The following is a 16,014-nucleotide window of genomic DNA, read 5'->3' on the forward strand; positions in this document are numbered from 1 at the left end:
GGAGAGGGAGAGGGAGAGGGCGAACAGGGGGCGCCGACAGCGCCCGAGACTATTGGCCATATGAGGCCAGATAAGATGAATGACAGGATCCGAGAGATCCTGCATGATGAGGTTGCTGCTTTGTTCCGAGCCGAGTTGCCAGAGATGTTCGGGTCTATTAAGACTGCTTTGGTGGAGTATTTCGACGATCACTATGCAGCCCTCACTGAGGCGGCTGTCGCAGCAGCTTTAGCAGCTGTATCAGCGGCAGGGTTGGGAGTCGGTCCGACTTTTCAGTATCGGGACTTCAACAACATGAAGCCCCTTACTTTTGATGGGACACAGGATCCCATCAAGGCTATGAGGTGGATCTCGGATCTGGAGGGGTGTTTCTTCACCTGATCGTGTCCTACTGACCAGAAGGTCAGGTGTGCTCTGAACCTGCTAAGGTCCAGGGCCAAGGACTGGTGGAGACTTGCGACCGGGTCGTACACTAATGACCAGAGAGTTGTTGTTACTTGGGAGCAGTCCAGAGACATGTTCCGCGCCCGTTACATTCCGCGGGTCGAGCGGGAGCGGTTAGCACATGAGTTTCTGAGTTTGAGACAGGATGGGGAGTCGGTGACGGAGATCACCCGTATGTTCACTGAGAGGGCGATGTTTTGCCTGGAGTTTGCTTCCGAGCAGGCTCAGATGACCCGATATCTGAGCATGCTCAAGACTGACATCCGTCAATTTGTGTCTACCCAACGATGTGATACACTTCTGGAGTTGCAGGAGGCCGCTAGGCGGCGTGAGTTGGAGATTGAGCTGCAATCGAAGGAGTAGCGGCAGGCCCCGACACAGTCCCAGCCGGCACCAAAGCAGTCCAAGACCGCTGATACGAGCACTGGGAGACAACCAGGACGCACTTGTGGGAAGTGCGGGAAGGCTCATTCAGGGATGTGTCGGACAGAGAGTGGGTGCCACCGATGTGGCAAGCATGGCCATTTGGCCAGGGATTGCGGGCAGCCGACTCCGACTTCCGGAGTCAGGCTTTGCTATCATTGTGAGCAGGTGGGCCATATGAAGGCCCAGTGTCCTCTACTAGCCGCCAAGTCGGCGCAGGTTCCAACGCCATCTACCTTGAGGATCACGGATGGGAGACCAATCAGGGCAGAGCCTCCGAAGGCTCAGGTTCGTGCCTTCCAGCTTACAACTGAGGAGGCCAGAGCAACACCAGATGTGGTTGTTAGTATGTTCCTAGTGAACTCTTTGCCTACTTTGGTTTTATTTGACTCGGGGGTGAGTTGGTACTTCGTATCTCAGTTATTTAGTAGGGAGTTCAGTGTGCCAGTAGGCAAGTTAGAGTGTCCGTTGCGAGTGTCTATCGCCAACGAACACGGGGTTTCTACTTCTGCGGTCTATCGAGGGTGTGATTTGGAGATTTTCGGAGTGTCCTTTCCGATAGATTTGATTCCGATCCCCATGAGGGAGGTGTGCGTGCTTGTAGGCATGGATTGGCTCAGTCGGTTCGGTGCTATGCTTGATTGTGAGGGTCAGCGTCTGGTAGTTCGAACCCCAAGTGGGGGAGAACTGATTGTATATGCCGAGGGCACCAGAGTGGGATTAGGGTTCTGTTCAGCTACTAGGGCTCGACAGTACATTCATCACAGGTGTGCGGGTTATCTAGCGTATGTGGTAGATACGCGGGTGAGAGATCAGACATCAGTTTCAGAGGTTCCGGTAATTAGAGAGTTTGCTGATGTGTTCCCGGAGGAATTATCCGGAGTACCTCTGGAGAGGCAGGTCGAGTTCAGGATCGACCTGGTGCCAGGTGCGGCCCCTATCGCTAAGGCGCCGTACTGATTAGCACCACCAGAGATGCAGGAGTTGTTGTCACAGCTACAGGAGCTGCTGGGCAAGCAGTTCATTTAACCTAGCAGTTATCCATGGGGAGCACCGATTCTTTTTGTCCGGAAGAAGAATGGTTCGCACCAGATGTGAATTGATTACCGAGAATTGAATAAGTTAACGGTAAAGAACCGTTACCCACTCCCGAGGATAGACGATCTCTTCGATCAGTTGCAGGGTGCATCTTGGTTTTCCAAGACAGACTTGAGATCAGGGTATCATCAGGTCAGGGTCAGAGAGGAGGATGTGGAGAAGACCACGTTTCAAACTCGTTATGGACATTACGAGTTCATGGTGATGCCGTTTGGGCTCACCAACGCGCCAGCAGTGTTCATGGACCTGATGAATCGGGTCTGTAGACCGATGCTCGATTACTCAGTCATAGTGTTTATAGATGACATCTTTATGTATACCAAGACCCAATAGCAGCTTGAGGAGCATCTGCGGGATTTGTTGGGAGTTTTGAGACGAGAACGGATGTACGCCAAGTTCTCGAAGTATGAGTATTGGCTATGAGAGTCCAGTTACTCGGACATCTCGTTAACCAGGAGGGGATTTTGGTCGATTCGGCCAAAATCGAGGCGGTTATGCAGTAGGAGGTTCCGAAATCTCCCTCAGACATCAGGAGATTTTTGGGATTGGCAGGGTACTATCGGAGGTTCATACAGGACTTCTCCAAGATTGCAGTACCCTCACTCGTCTGACGAGGAAGGGGGTGGATTTTCGGTGGGGCCCTGAGCAGCAGAGGCCATTTCAGACCCTCCGACAACGGTTGTGCGAGGCCCCAGTCTTGACACTCCCAGTGGGAGTTGAGGATTTTGTGGTTTTCTATGATGCATCCATCACAGGGTTAGGGGCAGTCCTCATGTAGAGAGGATGAGTGATAGCTTATGTGTCGCAGAAATTGAAGCCGCATGAGACGAGATACCCTACGCATGACTTGGAGCTGGGGGCAGTAGGGTTCGCCCTCAAGATATGGATACATTACCTTTATGGGGCCCGTTGTACCATTTACACGGATCACAAGAGTTTCAGACACATCATGGATCAGCCAAACCTGAACATGAGGCAGCGCAGGTGGCTGGACGTAGTCAAGGACTACGACTACGATATCCTTTAGCATCCTGGTAAAGCGAATGTGGTTGCGGATGCCTTGAGCCGCAAGTCAGCTAGGTCTTCCACCCCAGCGGTATGTATGAGGCTAGCAGTAGACTCTCCGCTTGTGAGTTTGATCATAGATGCCCAGGTTGAGGGCATGTGACCGAAGAACTGGAAGCTGGAGAGGATCAAGGGTGAGAATACCTGGTTTGAGCAGGATAGTCGGGGATTATTGACCCGATGCGGTCGGGTTTGGGTACCGATATCTGGTGGGGTTAGGCAAACGGTTATGGTGGAGGCTCATAAGTCTCATTTCTCTATTCACCCGGGGGGAACTAAGATGTACCAGGGTTTGAGTTTGAGTTATTGGTGGCCATGCATGAAGTAAGAAATCGCTTGGTACGTCGAGAGGTGCTTGACCTGTAGGATGGTCAAGGCCGAGCATCAGAGGCCGCATGGAAAGCTGTAGCCTCTGGAGATCCCCATGTGGAAATAGGAATAGATCACGATGGATTTTATTACCAAATTGTCTAGGACGGCGAAGGGGTTTGATGCTATATGGGTCATCGTGGATCGATTGACCAAGAGTGCCCATTTCTTGGCCATACGGGAGAGCTCATCGGCAGATAAATTGGCCGATGTGTACGTTCGCGAGATCGTGTCTCGCCATGGGGTTCCTGTTTCCATTGTCTCCGAACGGGATGTCAGGTTTACCTCCTATTTCTAGCAGAAGTTTCACGAGGAGTTGGGCACACAGTTGCACTTCAACACAACATTCCATCCACAGACTGATGGTCAGAGTGAGTGGACCATTCAGACCCTCGAGGATATGTTGAGGGCGTGTGTCATTGATTTCGGTGGGAGCTGGGATTCCTCACCTACCGCTTATAGAGTCCGCCTACAACAATAACTATCATTCCAATACTAGCGCCCCGCTATTCGAGTTGTTGTACGGGCGGAAATGTCGCACCCCGATATGTTGGGGTGAGGTTGGTCACAGGGTGATGGGTCGGACGGAGGTGGTTTTGCAGACTACCGAGAAGACCCAGTAGGTTAGACAGCGGTTGCAGACCGCTCAGAGTCGGCAGAAAAGTTACGTTGACCGACGCCGATCCGAATTAGAGTTTCAGGTCGGCGATATGGTACTCCTGAAGGTCTCGCCCTGGAAGGGTGTGATCCGCTTCAGGAAGAGGGGAAAATTGGGTCCCCGCTATATTGGGTCGTTCAGGATCATTTCCAGGGTTGGCAAGGTGGCTTACAGGTTAGAGCTGCCGGAAGAGCTTAGTCGAATCCACAGTACTTTCCACGTTTCGCAGTTGCGGAAGTGCATTATGGACCCGGAGGTAGTGGTGCCACTGGATGACATTCATGTAGATGAGTGCCAAAATTATATTGAAAAACCGATTGCCGTTTTGGAAAGGAAAGTGAAAGTCCTACGCAACAAGGAGGTTCTGCTAGTGAAGATACAATGGGAGCATCAGAGGGGATCCAAGTGGACATGGGAGTCGGAGGCTGAGATGAGGGAGCATTACCTAGAGTTATTCGCTGCAGCAGACTTCGAGGATGAAGTCTAAGTCAAGTGGGGGAGAATTATAACATCCCAACCATCAGGTATCATTATCACTCCATTTAAATTTCATGTTTTAAAGTCTACTCGACGAGTTGACGCTGTGAATCACCAAGTAGCAGCGAGCCAGGACACGTCAATTAACGAGTGACTCGCCGAGTCGGCATGGGGGACTCGACGAGTAGGAGCTGGCAGTGGAAACCCTAATTTTCAGGGTTGTTGCACCCTATATATTGGACCATTAGTGCCTCACACTGTCCTTTATCACCCTTGAGACCCATAAACCCTAATTTCCATGAGTGAGAGCTTGGAGAGTGTTTTGGAACTTTGGGAAGGAAATTTGTAGATCAAGGGGCTAGCATAAAGACTTTTGTGTGGATCCAGATTCTACTTCAGTGTGGTCATGTTTTGGAGGTAACCAGCTGTTACCTTAACCTCTTTTTCTTCTAGAATCATTCATATGTGGAAACTAGGGTTTGCTTTAGTTATTCATGAAGGGATTTTTGGTATGGAAGCTAGATCTGAAGTTGAAACTTCAGATCTGAACATCTTTTGAGTCCTAAGTCCATAAAATTTCCAGCTCTTGCAAGGACGAGTCCTTCCTAAGGTGTAAAACTCCATTAGAAGCTTAGATTGGTTATTTAGAGCCTTTAGGGCCTTGCATGTGTGTAAAGTTTGCAACTTTACGTGATAAACATGCCTTAGAAGCTTGGATCTGTAATCTGGAACCTTGGCATGGCTTAAAAAGTGTTTGCATGGATGAAGGTCTGCAAGGACTCGTCGAGTTGCATAGTCAACTCGGCGAGTCATATGAAGATGGTCATGAACTCGCCGAGTTGATGAACAAACTCGACGAGTCCGTTGAAGATTGCCTTGAACTCGGCGAGTCGGTTAGGGTTTCTCCCAAATTCTTGGACACATATGAACTCGGCAAGTTAAAGGGGATCTCGACGAGACAATCAAGTATTTCACGACTTCTCGAGTTCAAGAAGGACTTGGCGAGTCGGTGAATTACACTCGACAAGTCGAGTCAACGTGGACTGTTGGCTTTGACTGTGGACTTTGACTTTGACCAAGAGTTGACCAGTTGACTTTTGAGGGCATTATGGTAATTTGGAGATTTATGAAAAAGGTTTTTATGGTAAATATTGGTGGTGGAGTTCGTGTTGGCGATCCGGGAGTTGAGCTTTCTAGTTTCAGACGTTAGTTGCGAGGTGAGTTTTCCTCACAATACTCAAGGGTCTAAGGCACCAAGGCCGGCCCTTTGGATTGTTATATGGTTATGTTATGCTAGTACGATTTGTTAGATTGGTATCTTAGAGGGTAGGATAATATTGTATGATGTGTGGTGTGATCCGTTAGATCAAGTATGGTCTATAGGCTGCTATGTGATTACCTGTTATATGTGTACATGTGTGTTTGGCGATTGAGGCTTATCTGCTCTGTGCGAAGGCCAATAGACCTGGGCATTCCAACATGTAGGTTGTGGGCCATGAGTATTCCATCCCGAGGATGATTGGACTCATAGTGTGTGGGCATTCCAACCTGTTGGTTGTGGGCCTGGGGTATTCCATCCCGAGGATGATTGGACCCATAGTGTGTTAGCATTCCAACCGGATGGTTGAGGGCCTGGGGTATTCCAACCCGATGGTTGACTGGACCCATAGTATGTTGTTTTCGATTATATGTGTATGGATGTGGGTATGGGTATTTTGGGGGAACTCACTAAGCTCTCGAACTTACGGTTTCAGTTTATTATTTCAGGTACATTAGGGGATCGTGGCAAGGCAAAAACGTGATCGTACAGCTCCTCATGTTTTGTCTATGTTTCTGGGAAAAACTTTGATATTATACATTTTGAAAACAAAGTTGTAATGATTTTTAATGGTTTGAAATGTTTTTAAAAGTTTAAATTAGTTTGAATTTTTGGGTGTTACAATTAGAAGGTCCAGCCGCCTTGCAGCTCAAGGCATCCGCCACCACATTCGCTTTACCCGAATGGTAAAGGATCTCGCAGTCATAATCCTTGAATACATCCAGCCACCTGCGCTACCTCATGTTCAGTTTCGGATTATCCATAATGTGCCTCATGCTCTTGTGATTCATGTAGATGGTACAACGGACCCCATAAAGATAATGCCTCCAAATTTAGAGGGAAAAAACCACAACCCGCAACTTAAGATCATAGGTGGGATACCTCGTCTCATGCGGCTTCAACTACCGCGAAGCATAAGTTATCCCTTGTCCTCTCTGCATGAGGACCACCCCCAACCAAATGATGGATGCATCACAGAAAACCATAAAATCCTCCATTCCCTCAGGGAGGGTCAAAATTGGGGCCTCTAATAGCCTCTGCCGAAGGGTCTCAAATGATGTCTGATGCTAAGGGCCCCACCATAAATCCACCCCTTTCCTTGTCAGACGAGTGAGGGGAACTTCAATCTTGGAGAAATCCTGAATGAATCTCCGGTAGTACCTTGCCAATCCCAAGAAACTCCTAATATCTAAGGGAGATTTCGAAGCCTCCTACTGCATTACTTCCTCGATCTTGTCCGGATCAACCAATATCCCGTCCTGGTTAACGAGGTGTCTAAGGAACTGAACCTCTCGTAACCAAAACTCACACTTCGAGAACTTAGCATAAAATCGTTCTTGCCTCAAAACCCCTAAAAGCTCGTTAAGATGCTCCTCATGCTGCTCTTTGGTCTTGGAATATACAAAGATATCATCAATAAACACGATAACCGACGAATCGAGCATCGACCTGCATACCCGATTCATCAAATCCATGAATACTGCAGGCGCATTGGTGAGCCCAAATGGCATTACCACGAATTTGTAATGCCCATAACGAGTCTGTAACACGGTCTTTTCCACGTCCTGCTCTATCACCTTGACCTGATGATATCCGGACCTCATATATATATTGGAGAACTAAGATGCACCTTACAACTGATCAAAGAGGTCTTCAATCTGCGGAAGGGGATAACAGTTCCTCATCGTTAACTTGTTCAACTCCTGGTAATCGATGCACATACTGTGTGAATCATCCTTCTTCTTGACAAATAAAATCAACGCTCCCCACAGAGAACTACTCGGTCTAATGAATTGCTTGTCTAGTAGCTCTAGCAACTGAGATGACAACTCCTGCATCTCAGGTGATGCCAAACGGTACGGCGCATTGACAATCGGGGCCACACCTTGTACAAGGTCGATCCTGAACTCGACCTGCCTCTCAGGAGGCACACCGGGTAACTCCTCCAGAAATAATTTGGAGAACTCCCTGACCACCGGGACCTATGAGACTGAAACCTGATCCCCAACACACGTATCCACCACATAAGCCAAATAACCCACACACCCGTGTTGAATATACTGCCGAGCCCTGACTGTAACACCATGCCCTTAACCCATCATGGTGTCCTCTCCATAAATAACCAGTTCTCCCCCACTTGTGGTTTGAATTACCATGCGCTGGCCCTCGCAAACGATCATAGCACCGAAATGGCTCAGCCAATACATACCCACAATCACGCAGGCATCCCCTATGGGGATAGGGATCAAATCGATCGGAAAGGATACCCTGAAGATCTCCAGAACGCAACCTTGATATACCAAAGAAGCAGAATCCTCGTGTTTGTTGGCGATAGAAACTCGCAACGAAGACTCCAACTCCCCTAAGGGCATAGCAAACTCCCTACTAGAAGATCGAGAAACAAAGGACAGACTCGCACCCGAGTCAAACAGCACTAAAGCAGGCAAGAAGTTCATTAGGAACGTACCTACCAAAGGTACAAATATATAAGCATAATACAAACATGATCAATAAGATAAGGGATAGAAAAATACTAGGAACAACATCTGGTGATGCTCTGGCCTCCTCAGCGATAAGCTGGAAAGCGCGCCCTCGAGCCCTCAGGGGCTCCGCCTTACCCTGACTCCCATCTGTGATCTTCAAAGTAGTCGGCACTGGAGCCTACACCGGCCTAGCGGCAAGAGATGGGCAGTTGGCCTTCACATGGACAACTTGGCCGCAATGATAACAAATCCTGGAACTGAGTGTTGGAGCCTATTGGCGGAAATCCATCGCCATGTGCCCTTACCGGCCACAATTGTGGCACCCAGACGACGATTGAAAAACACCCGCATGCGCCTTGCTACACTTCCCACAAGTGCGGCCATTCCGGCCCCCAGATCTGACATCAGCGATTTTAAACCGCTTTGGCGTAGGCTGCAAGTGCACCAGGGTTGATCTCTGCTCTCTCGTATGTAGATCAATCTCAATCTCACACCGCCTGGCGGCCTCCTGCATCTCTAAAAATAAACCATAGCGTTGAGTAGAAACAAAACGCCTGATCTCTGTATTAAGCATGCTCAAGTAACGGGTCATCTGAGCCTGCTCCGATGCAGCAAACTCAGGACAGAACATAGCCCTCTCTGTAAACATCTTGATGATCTCCGTCACCATCTCAGAACCCTACCTCAAGGCTAGATACTCCTGAACTAACCTCCCCCTTCTCTCTCTCTCTCTCTCTCCACCATCAGCACATACCAGGAGCAGAACATCTTAGAAAACTTCTCCCAAGTCACACCGGTTCTCTGCTCAGTAAAACAAGAACTGGTAGCGAGCCTCCACCAATCCTTTGTTCTGGTCCTGAGAAGGTTCAGAGCACACCTAACCTTCTAGTCAGCAGGGCACAAACAAGTGAAAAAACATCCCTCCACATCAGATAGCCTCCTCATGGCGATGATTGGGTCCTGCACCCCATCGAAAGTCGGGGGCTTCGTATTGTCGAAATCCCGATACTGAAATGCCCGACTCGAACCAACCCCTGCAGCCGCAACGGCTGCAGTGGCTGAAACAACAGTAGTCTCAGACAACAAAGCACAACGCTCATCAAAGTACTCAACCATGGCGGTCTTGATAAACCCAAACATCTCTGGAAACTGAGCTCGGAACCAAGAAACAACCTTCTCCTGTAGGATCTTCGTGATCCTTTTATCCAACGCAGCTGAGTCACCCTGACAGCAAGCTCTTCATCCCAACCCGAATCCTGCCTCAACTCGACACGTAGTCACCATACTGAAAATAAACCAGGAGGATATCAGATAACACGCATATCATAAAGGGGATCCAACTCCCAACAAAGCCATAGGGATTGTGACTTCTCTGTTATGCGTATGAGTCTTGTGCTTTCAGTAGTACGGGCCCATACTTCCTTCCACACCTACCCGTATTTGTCTCAGAGGATCATCACAACACCCTAACAATACTCACAAGTATAACCATACACTCAATCCTCACTCCCTAAAGGAAAGGCAAAATATCTCAAAACTGGTCGGCTGACCCCACACAACTTATCCATGAAACTTCCACCAACCCTGCAGCACTCGTGTATGATAGCCATACATAACGTTGGACCCTACAGACATTCGAATATCTGATCCTTCCCTAGGCCCTTCATCAAACAAGAATGGGAAATAAGACCAAACCGAACATTCTCAGGCTATAAGATCTTAGTTATGTATGACCATGATGCATACACTAACCAGCAACAGTAATGATGTCAATTCCATAAAAGAAAGGTCCTAGGATATCAGACATCATATAATCAGGCAATTCTATCAAGCAATTCCTGAGGATCCCTAGCCTATCACTAGTATGATGTTTTAACGTATCACAATATCAATAACAATATGGTATTTTAGGGTCTGCTTACTGGCTCCGACTGATCGTACACACTGCATTCTCCTTGAATATTTTGAAAACCATTTGAAAATCATTTTAAAATCTTTTTCCTTAGTTTGAGAATAGATTCACACGGGTGTTCCTCTAATTCACTCAAACCAAGGTTGTGATACCAACTTGTAACATTCATAAAATTCTCAAAAGTTTTAAACTTTTAAAACATACTCAAAAACCATCATCGTTTACAAATTGTTTTTAAAATAAGTTCAACATCAGAGAAATCCCAAAATCGTGAAATAAAAAATGAGGAGGTGCACACCTTCGCCTTCCCGCAATCCTGTGAAGTACCTAAAACATAATCCAAAATTGTAAGCCTAAAGCTTAGTGAGTTCTCCTAAAATACCAGCACATAACAAATAGCACAAATATAACGACAACATGCAATGGGTCCACAGCTAACAGACTGGATTACCCATGAGCCCATAGCATAAGTTTGGCTTGCTCCATAAGCCCACAACTTGTGTATGGCTAGCTCCTCGGGCTGATCAGTCCTCAGACTGAATACCACTAAGCCCTCAGTACGAGTCTGGCATGCCCTTCCTGGCCCTCCGCTCGTATCTGGAATGCTCATGAGCCCTCAGTATGAGTCTGGCATGCCTTCCCCGGCCCTCAGCTCATATCTGGTATGCTCTAGGGTTTGTTGGCTACAACACGGAACAGTACAACCTGAACCCAACCCACACCATATGTCGACATATAACAGGTAATCTCATATACAGATAAACAGACAGTATCTCAGGTAGTCTTACCGATCTACCAAACTAGCATGCATATATATATATATATATATATATATATATATATATATATATATATATATATATATATTCCATACTCAGCATATCAACACTATCAGGTTATCAAACCAATGGGCCAGCCTTGGTGCCTTCGACCCTAAAGTACAGTGAGGAAGACTCATCTCACAATGTCAAACCAAACTAAAAACCTCTGAATGCTGTCTCACGAAGAATCCCGAACTATCACAACAAAATAAACATCCAATTAACAATTGGATTACCATTCTTGACTAAAGATTCATACTTAGGGTAAATGTCCACTTTACCCTTTCCCAAATTGGGCCAAGGCCCAATGTCCAATTTTCATTCAAAGGCCCAATTTACTTCAAGGCCCACAATTAGCCTAATTTTTCAAATTGGGCATAATCCCTTATTGGGCCTTATCCTAAGGTCAAACTCTCCAACTGGCCCAAAACACTCATACTCAGAAAGTCCAATGAGGGCCCAATCCATACAAGCCTAAAAAGTGGCCCAAAACTCGAAGCCCAAACTCAAAAGCACATAGACGACGTACGCTAGGTGTACACCGAAGGTACGTAGGGCATACACGAACCTCACATTGACCACCATCGGGGTGGTTGACCAAGTACGCGGGGCATACTCTCGCAAATCCAAAAGTCTATTAAGTGCTTAATGGCTTACGCACTTAAGCCCATATTAAAGATCCTTGGTCAAAATGCAATGTAGAGTCATAATCTCTCCAACTTTATGACTTTACATGCCCATAAGTTCTTAATACGAGGTCTTAACCCATTAAGACCCTTTTTCCAAATGCATGAAACACTTTTGGCCATTGGGATCTCATTTTTATGACTAAGGATCCTTCCTAGGGTCTAGAAGGACAACTTAAACCGTCCAAAACCGAACATGCACAAAAATAGGACTTTTAGGGACAAAATAACATCATAAAGCTACCATAATGAGATTTAAGCAAACAAAACACAAGGTAGCAACTTTATACCTTCTAAAGCTTGCAAATGAGATAATGATCCAAGATCTACAAGCTTGCTTTCCTTCCCTGACTCCTTGTGCACTTCCTTCTCCTTTAAGCACACAAATAACACACTTTATGCTCAAAACACTCACTTATGGGTTATGGTTTGATAAAAATCGGCTCAAGGACTTGGAGGCTAAAAGAGTGAAGCAAAATGATCCATAAAGGTGCTTAAATACTCTTCAAACCCTAAAAATTAGGGTTTCACTCGGACATTAGTACGCCTAGCGTACTAATGTATGCCCACGGCCCAACGTACCACTCAAGTTCCCAAGAATTATCATTTTGCCACTAGGGCTTCTTAAGGCTACTCCTTTATACTCCAAGGACCCAAAATGACAGATTTAAAAACAAAAGAAAGAATTTGAAAAATACCTGAAAGCCCAGGATGTTACAGATCCAGACCCAAAAAGTGTAGAGTCGAAACATGACAATATATTGTGGGGGCATGCAGTGGGCGTAATCTGCAAACTTTCTATTATGTAAGGACTATTTTTATAATTTTTAAACACATTGACTATTTTTGTATAAAAAAAATAAAAAAAAAATAGACAAAAACCTTTTCTATAAATTACTGAGACCATTTTTATAATTTATTTTCTATATAGGTGAAAACTTACCAACATATGGAAATCTTAAATATATAGTCTGTTCTTAAAATATAAAACAAAAAAAAAAAAAAAAAAAGTTTATAGGAACTAAATGGCAAAACTTTAAATCTAAAAACTTATATGGCAAAAGTCCAAAACCAAAAAAAAAAATGGCAAAACTTTAAAAAGAAAACCATTTGTGGCAAATTTTCTAAACCAAGATAAATTACTATTCAGAAAACTACCATTGACACAAAACTAATTTTATGAAATAAATTCGAAATTTTTTTTGTTAGTTTAAACTTGAACTTCCTATTAAAATGCTCTATGATTCAAAATACAAACTCGTTACTTCGATATATTTGTTCGTTATATACTCATATTTTGGAGTTATTATAATTTCATATTTTATGCTCTCCTTGTCTTTTACAGTGAAACCTTTTTCATCGAAATCCTTCCATTGTTGAAAGATACCTTTTCGATAATCATATCTTATTATTGTTACAATAATGAATAATGAATGGTTTTAAATAAGTGTGCACAAATTATAAATAAAGAAAGAATCGTCATATTTGACACATTATATTCAAAAACTGATTGTTTTTATACATATATGCAATGTTATTTTTGTTTTCTATATTTTCACAAATAACCAATAATTTACTCATAACAAAATTCTATATTGTTTAAAAAGATAACCATCAAATTTGTTGATTAATATAATCCTGTTATACAGATCAAAAGTATATTTTTTTAAAGCTTTTTAAAGGGAGAATCAACATTTCCTTCGTTTATGGAAAATCATTTATTTTATAATTTTAATTTTGTTTCATGTTGCGTCATTTTTATATAGAAAAATTTCACATGGACCTAATGTTGTGTCATCTATTTGGGACATTTTTATATTGAGAAAAGTTCATATGGACCTAATTAGTTTTATTAAAAAAAGGAAAACTAGAAATAAAAAACCAATATGGGCAACACATGTTAAGGTTAAGGTGGTGCATGTGATACGAGATTCCTTATCTACAAATATTGTGGTGGAGTGCAACAATCATTCATAACTTTAGCATGTTTTCATATTAAATACTAGAAAACCTAATATGACTTAGATTGGTTACTGGTTAGAGTTATAAACTTAACGGTATTTTAATAAGAATTTAATTTTGTAAAAGCACACGGTTTGATGCTCCACCATAAGAATCAAAATATGTTGAGTAATACTACACCAACATAAAATCATTAAATCTTGTTGAATCCTAAGCATTAATAGAAAATAGCGCGTGTCATTGGCGATGGTTTGAATGGGTTTCAACCAAATATGTCAAGAAAGGATTCAAATCTATAAATTATAGAATGATAACAATGGAAACATAGATTTTCATAACATTCTTCAGTTCAGATTGTATATCGATTTTGGAAATAGAAACTTCTTATAGATAGCTTAAAAGGATTTGAGGTCAATATGAGATGAGAGCATTTCGAAGTAGACTGACAATTTTAGTCATGACTTTTGTTGTAGACTTCATATGCCAAGTATATGTTGCTTCTTTCATGATGAAAACTATTTATAACAATGTGAATGTCTCAAATTCATAATTCATACATGAACATACATTTTTACTGTTTATTTGTTTATTTATTACTTTAATAGGGTATATGCAAAAATATTGCTGCCCAAATACCATGTTCGTTCTACATATTAATTACTACACCTCTCCAGACTTCTATCACCACATATGCAGTTGACCTATTAGTTTTTTAAATATTAAAAACGGAACATCAATAAAGAAAAATCAATTTTTGAAACTAAAAATAAGCTTGTACTGGGAATCAATGAGAATTGCTCAATATAGAACCTGGACAATGTAGTATCGTTTTATAAGATTAAAAATCAACTTCGAGTGTCAAAACACTTATCATCGAGTCCTTACAACCCATTTAGTTGATATTTTATTTCAGTAAATAGAAATTTGATTTAATATATAGTTTAATAGATAAATTTATATTAACAGAATTTTGATTAACTTTAAAATTAAAGCTAAAAAACTCTTACAAACATCACCATTAGCCTCCCATAGAGTCGGGTGTTTTGCAATCTCCAGCTCTTGTATTTTCCTGGAATTTACTCGAAATTGGAATCGGAAGAGAAGCTGAAAGAAAACAAAGATGAGTGGATGAGTGCATCGTGTGTCGTTTGATTTCGGGTGTCAGCTAGACTCTTTCCCTTTGGCTACTAATCAAATAATACATGTGCAAAACGACCACAAATATGTTTGTGGATTCCTAGAATTATGGAGTTTTTTTCTTCGTGGATTTAATGAGTAATTAATGTTAGTCATCAGAGGGGTAAAGAAAATAATCATTGAAAATATTTAAAAAAAAAAAAAAGAACCAACATTCAAGACTTGCATAATTAGCAATTCTGAAGCTAATAGAACAACAAATTAAGATGCGTTAACATACCAGATCATTTGTCTTCTTCATAGTGGTTCCTCATATGAAAAAAGAGTTGTCCTTCTCTGTATGTTCTTGGAGATAGTTGCACATGAAAATTTACCATGCTGATCAACGACTGTTAAACGACCATTATGTCGAACCAAAACGGTGACGTGACATCACCAAATGCCCATCTTTGGAAATTTGTCACAATGAAATCGGAGCGTCCATTTTGCAAATAAATACTTAATTTAATTATAATGACAATATTTTCCACAGCATAGACATTCTCTATAAAGCATATATATTTTTGTTAACTTTGTGAAATAAATATTTAATATAATTATAATAAGATAATTTATAATAAAAAGTATAATATAGACTTGTATCAGAAAATATTAGAATTAATAATTGTTAATTCCAATCGACGTTGGAATGAAAAAAAAAAAAAAAAAAAAAACACCATTTTTCAAATTAACAAAACATAAAGAATTAAATTATTTCAATTATGATCCATCCATTCAACTATAAACAAACAATTACATTCATTTCCTAATTTCGCCACACCAAACACTATGTTATTCAACCGACCCACAACCAAAAAAGCAGTAAAAAGAGAATCCAAAATCATTACCTATTGTATAACCAAACCACCCAATCCTTTAACAAGTGTCACGACACAAACAGTCAAGCTTGCACTTTTGTTATACCATTATAATTTTCATTAACATTGGTTAAACAAAGAAATGTAAGTTGTTTATTGTTAAAACATTTCATATTCAATAAATGAAAAATAATTTAAAAACTTGGTCTTTATGGTGTATTTTTCTGGAGCTTGGTCTAAGGCAAAATTGTCATTTTACATAAAAGTAACAACTAAGTATTTAGATTTAGCAGCCAAGGAAGCA

At 42.6% G+C, this 16,014-nt stretch overlaps 1 long non-coding RNA gene across 1 annotated transcript; it reads right to left on the reverse strand.

The window, feature by feature from the left end:
• Positions 1–12,041: 12,041 nt before the first annotated feature.
• LOC145094459 (uncharacterized) lies at positions 12,042–15,292 on the reverse strand. Its single transcript, XR_013703361.1, has 4 exons — positions 15,134–15,292; positions 14,724–14,820; positions 12,453–12,541; positions 12,042–12,126 (listed from the first exon to the last, which is right to left on the reverse strand). It is a non-coding gene; the product is annotated as an uncharacterized LOC145094459 (long non-coding RNA).
• Between the last annotated feature and the right edge of the window lie 722 nt (positions 15,293–16,014).

Source organism: Lactuca serriola, chromosome 3 (genome assembly GCF_051521515.1).
Source record: "Lactuca serriola cultivar US96UC23 chromosome 3, Lser_US96UC23_V15, whole genome shotgun sequence".
NCBI classification, from domain to species: domain Eukaryota; kingdom Viridiplantae; phylum Streptophyta; class Magnoliopsida; order Asterales; family Asteraceae; genus Lactuca; species Lactuca serriola.